General features: G+C 32.9%; 1 pseudogene; it reads left to right on the top strand.

The window, feature by feature from the left end:
• Positions 1-188: 188 nt before the first annotated feature.
• LOC148583324 (uncharacterized) lies at positions 189-5,382 on the top strand (annotated as a pseudogene).
• Positions 5,383-6,298: the final 916 nt, after the last annotated feature.

The following is a 6,298-nucleotide window of genomic DNA, read 5'->3' as shown; positions in this document are numbered from 1 at the left end:
TATAATGTGACCCTGAATCATTAAAAAAAAAATACAGCCGCCTCTATGTGGACGTAAGCAATTTGTCGAACCACATTAAATCATGTCTCGACTCTCTCTCTCTTAATCTCTCTATTTTCAATTCTATATTGTTCATCAATTATTGTGCACGGTAACAACATGTTTGATCTCAGGGTGGCAGCGCTTCAATGACAAAGATGATGAGGGTTCTGCGTTCGTTGAAGAAGTTTCTGGAGAATTTTCGGGCTAATGAGCACGATGTGGAGCGGGTCCTTTCTATTGGGCTAGGCTTTAAGCCCAAATCTTGGTGTGGCTTAACGTTGAGGGTTGGGCCTAAGGTAAAGTTGAAGAAGGCCAGGCCTCATCGTATGAGTTCGGTTTCTAGGGTGTTTCTGGATCTAGATCCGGTTCTGAATCTGGTTTCGGTTCTAGCAACCTCCAGCGATCTCCAATAAGGGTCTAGGAAGTATCGACAGTTTGAAAAGGAGAAACTCAAACTCGAAAATGGTTTTATGAAATTAAAAAACAAAACAAAACAAAACAAATGATTTAATATTTTTTATTTTAGAAAAGTTTAATATTTTTTACTATCGATGTTGTTTCAAACTTTAAATTAAGTCAATGTGTTTCCGACTCTCTCCAAAACACAACAATTATTAATGCTAAAATTTGGGAGGACATTAACAATAGAGTAGTAGTTCAAGGATCTTAAATAAGTCCATATATACTATCTTGCTATTTGTGCATTTTTCTCTGCCTTCCACAACTCCACAAAAGTTCCATTTGGCCATTCAATTCTTTCACACTGAAGAGTTTCAAGAAACCAGTCATCTCAGCCCAAACTTGCTCGGATACAGAGTCAAAGACCCTTAGCAAGACAACCTCATTACCCATCTCAAAAAGCTCAAAACCATCCTCGATCTCCACAAGCTAATGTCAAACATAAAATGTGGTCCTTTTGTTTCCATACAATTGATGTCCAATGGAGGAACATTGATAATCTAAATGTTAGTATTAGCGCATTTATTCACAAATACCCACATATTTTCAAGATGTTTATGTTGTATTTATTCCTTTTGTGTGGACTAACATAGTCATTTGTTTAGTTGTAGACCCATAATGGGATGGGCCAAATTTTGTAGACACATGAGAAAGCCCTTTACTCTCACCCTATATATGAGTGAAATTGGCCTATTAAACTTCATTAGGTCATTATGTGAAAATTAGGGTTGAGAGTAATAGTCTCTCTACACAAACAAAACATAGTTTTCTTATATATGTTTGTGCATCTACAAGAGATTATGAGAGGCGGATATTGAAAGTTTGTCTCGTGATTAATGGAGGTATGTGATTCTTATCCTTGGTCTATACATGCTATGGAGAAAGAACAGATTTATTATTAAAATTATAATAATTGGTATAAGAGTCATCTGTTTCTTTTATTCATGGTTGTAAAAAAAATCTTGTTTTCAATTGTATTATTTTTATTTGTGTGGAAAATAAAAGATGTGTTTTAACGGTGGTTTGTTTCTGTGGAGACTGTCATAATGGATTATCGTATGTGGTTTTTTTGGGCTTATATTTTGTATGAATCATAATGAAAAGCATAAAATTTTCATATTTTTCATCATGGGCACACATACTGACTGAATGCATAAATATTAAAAGCGTTAAACTTTGTTCGTTTTGAGATGAATTGATGGTTTTATATACTGCTACAATATTTTGGTTGAAACACTAATTTCGAGTTTAGGATTTGTTGTAGGGTATGGTTTTGAACGGCATAAAGCTTAATGATTTCAGGTAGAATATGTTTGTTTGTTTTTTCAACCCATTGAACCCAAGATCTGCTGCAGTTATCTATCAAACAAAAAAATAATAATAAATTTCAAAGCCACTCCGAAAGACCTCCTTTGGCACATTAGTATCCTCACATTTTGTGTGTGTTTTATTTTGTGGGTATTGTAAAAGCGACATTGATTTGCATTATCTTTTAATAAACAAATGGCTCTTGAATTGCATTTTGGTGGAGTTGTGCAATTTATTTCTTTATCGTGAGATTTGTTTCTATGTTTATACGAAAATGCTTTTGTATACCAAAACTGATGATTTTGAATGGTTATGTACCCGCCTATCGTGGGACTAATCATGATAAATTATTGGGATTTATTGGTTCATTGTGGATAATGTTGTTGTACATCAAAATAAATGATTTTGAATAGTTACATACCCCCCTAGCATGGGACTAATCATAATAAATTATTGAAATTTACTAGTCCAATGTGGATAATGTTGTTGTACATCAAAATGAATAATTTTGAGTGGTTATGTACTTGCCTATCATAAGACTAACCAAGATGAGTTATTGTGTTTTATCGGATATTATTCAAATTAAATAAATAAATAAATTTGGGGTTATTATTTTGTGAATTGTAACAATTATACCAAGGTCCATAAAGATAATAACTTTACCTTATCGGTAAGTTATTATATGGTAGGATGATTGGGACGATGAAGAAAAATGGTTAGATACTTTGCATGGGGTTGCACAATTTTATCCTCTCGATAGCAGGTCATTTTAAGTCTTTGTATTTAATTATTTTACTTTATCATGCATAGGAGTCCATTTTGTATTGTGGACTCTAGCATAGAATTTGACAAAAATAGTGCGTAAGAGTCTATTGTGTACTTGGACTTTAGCATGAATTTGAGATAAAAATAGTGTGTAAGAATTCATTGTGTTAAAGACTCTAGCATAGAATTGAGATAAAAAATAGTACGTAAGAGTTCATTATGTGTTAAAGACTCTAGTATGAAATTGAGATAAAAATAATGCGTAAGAGTCAATTGTGTGTTGCAGACTCTAGCATGGATTTAACATAAAAATAGTGCGTAAGAGTTCATTATGTGTTAAAGACTCTAGCATAAAATTGAGATAAAAAATAATGCGTAAGAGTTCATTATGTGTTAAAGACTCTAGCATGAAATTGAGATAAAAATAAGGGGAAAATGCAGTTTACCCCCCTGAAGTTTCAGGAGTTTTTCAATTTTAACCCCAAAGTTCAAAAATTGGCAATCTACCCCCCTGAAGTTTCAAAAATTGACAATTTAAACCTTCGGTTAAATTGGACATAAATTTTTAAAAAAAAGCCTGAGGGTAATGATGTAATTTCATAGATTTCCATCTATTTAGACGGAAAAATTAAACGGAAGGTTTAAATTGCCAATTTTTGAAACTTCAGGGAGGTAGATTGCCAATTTTTGAACTTTGGGGTTAAAATTGAAAAACTCCTGAAACTTCAGGAGGGTAAACTGCATTTTTCCTCTAAAAATAATGCATAAGAGTCAATTATGTGTTTCAGATTCTAGCATGAAATTGAGATAAAAATAATGCGTAAGAGTCAATTGTGTGTTGCAGACTAGCATGGATTTGACATAAAAATAGTGTGTAAGAGTTCATTATATGTTAAAGACTCTAGCATGGAATTGAGATAAAAAATAATGCATAAGAGTTCATTATGTATTAAAGACTCTAGCATGAAATTGAAATAAAAATAATGAATAAGAGTCAATTATGTGTTGCAGACTCTAACATAGAGTTGACATAAAAATAGTGCGTAAGAGTTTATTATATGTTAGAGATTTTAGCATGAATTAGAGATAAAATAAATGTATAAGAGTGCAATGTCTATTTTGAACTCTAGCATGTGTGTAAGATATAAATCTTACTATTTGGTGAATGATATTATTTATGAGTGCATGCTTATGTTTTTATATGCATCATAAATTTATTGTGACATCTTCAATCCTAACGATCTTGGCATATCTCTCTTAGAAATACACATATTATGAAAATGTGATATTTTTTAAGTCTCAATAGCCCCAAGCAATCATATTTGTGTCAATTGTATGTAACTTGATGTATACTTAAGTATGTACATAAAATCATATGATTATATTATTGGTGTACTTGAAAAATACTTGAGTCATTGGAAAGCTGCAAATAAAGTACTAAGGTACTTGTTGTATCGGTAATCCGACATTCTTGATGTAGTTGAATATTGTGATGCCGATTATTTTGGTTTCCAAGTTGTGTATTTGTGATGGTGGGAAGAGCTATTTCGTGGAAAAGTGTCATACAAACACTTATAGCTTCTTCAATTATGGAGACATAATGTGTAGCTTATTGTGAGGCTACGTGTCAGGATATATGACTGTAGAATCTTATCACAGGACTAGATATTCTAGATGCCATTGTGATGCCACTAGAGATATTTTTTGTTAATTTTGCAACAATTTTCTTTTTGTCGGAACACTAGGAGCTCATTGTGATACTAACATATTGACATAAAAGTATTTGTTTGTTAGAGAAAAAGTTAACCGAATCTCATATTTGTGTAGTGCATACTCCCACAGAACATATGTTGGCGGACCCATTGACCAAGGGTTTTGGCTCCTATAGTGTTTTAGGAGCATGCGACTCATGTGGGGTTGTTAGAGTCTTTTGTTCTATTAAGTTGGTGGGAGTTATGTGCCTTGTGTATATTGTAAGTATTTATGTGTTGTCATATATTGTTTTGCATGCATTTGTGTCAACTATGGCATTGGTGTTGTGATACGAGACATTGTGTATTAGTCTCAGTGGGCTTCATTTGAAGGTATAGTTATCACTATTTGTGTTATTTGTGGCCTACACTTGCATTCTATTTTTCTGGGTCATGTGATTGTAAGTACTTGTTATATGTCATGCTTCCTATCGATGTATTCTTTATTAGTTACTTGCAAACACGTTTGGATTAGATTGAGTTTTGGAATGCTTGCTTGCGTTTGTTTTGTGGTTAAATGACTTATGATGTCCAAGTGGGAGATTGTTGTATTTATTCCTTTTGTGTGGACTAGCATAGTCATTTGTTTAGTTGTAGGCCTATAATGGGATGTGCCAAATTTTGTAGACACACGAGAAAGCCCTTTACTCTCACCCTATATATAAGTAAAGCTAGTACATTAAACTTCATTAGGTTATTATGTGAAAATTAAGGTTGAAAATAATAGTCTCTCTACATAGACAAAACACAGTTTTCTTCTATATGTTTGTGCATCTATAGGAGATTACGAGAGGCAGATATTGAAAGTTTGTCTCATCATTAATGGAGGTATGTGATTCTCATCCTTGGTCTGTACATGCTATGGAGAAAGAACATATCTATTATTAAAATATTCTAACAATTTATGCACCCAATTAGGAGGAATTTATGATGTAGGATTAGGCAAAAGATTAGGGAGGAAGAGAATGATGTAAAAGAATGGGAATTGGAAGCAGTGTGGCATCTACAAAAGCTTTTGATGATGTCAATTAGCGGCATTCTTTATCTTCATGCATAGCTCATAGTTACTGAGCTTGACAATGGAGAAGATGGTCGAGGTGAAACGCATAGCTCGTTTTCAGAAGGATTTCCCATGTATATTAATGTGCTTGAACCTCTTTTGAAGCACCGTGGAATATTTTACATATCTACTAATGGAAATATGCAAACAACTTTTCTCAGAGAAGCATACAAAAAAGATTGTCTCATTGAGCCTAACCCAATATATATTGCTTGAAGGAAAATGTTGGACCTTGTCTTGTGAAGTACTAGCAAATTCAAGGTTGAGAATATTGTAGTTTGAACAATAGATGTTGGAGGGAGGAGACATGGAGACTAGGTCATTCCAAATTTAAAGAGTTATGACAATGGAAATCCTTATGACAGTGTAGGTGAAATCAGCTAGTAATTTGTGGAAGATTTTACTGGATATAATGAGAATGGGGGTAGAGAAATGTTACGTGTAGTCATTATTAGGTAGCGGGCTTATTAGGAAGTATTATATGTTAGGTTATTCGGTTTATCAATGTTTTATTGTTTTACTAGTTGTTTAGTTTATTAGTTGTTTTATTGTTTTATTATTGTTGAGTGGGTAAGACTCTAAGTGTCAACATTGAATGTTAGGCTCCGTTTACTTCGACGTAAAATGGTTTCCGTCGGAAAATATTTTCAGGGAAGTCATTTTTCCTGAAAATGTTTTCCACCGAAAACATTTTACGGTGTTTACCACGCGCACGGAAAATCAATTTTTTAAAAAAATATTTTCAAAAACAATTTTTAATTTTTAAAAATCTATTAATTTTAATATCAGCTATTCAACTACTCGAAACCTCACATTATGCCCAATAATGTGTAAAAATATCAACACTTGTTCCTTAATAGACATGCGAATGGTCTCACGTACAAGGTTGTTCTCAGCAAGAATTTTACATAAT

The sequence above is a fragment of the Corylus avellana genome, chromosome 10 (genome assembly GCF_965113065.1).
Source record: "Corylus avellana chromosome 10, dhCorAvel1.hap1.2, whole genome shotgun sequence".
In the NCBI taxonomy this organism is placed as follows: domain Eukaryota; kingdom Viridiplantae; phylum Streptophyta; class Magnoliopsida; order Fagales; family Betulaceae; genus Corylus; species Corylus avellana.
The sequence above is the reverse complement of the archived record's forward strand: the minus strand, read 5'-3'. Positions and strand labels throughout refer to the sequence as shown.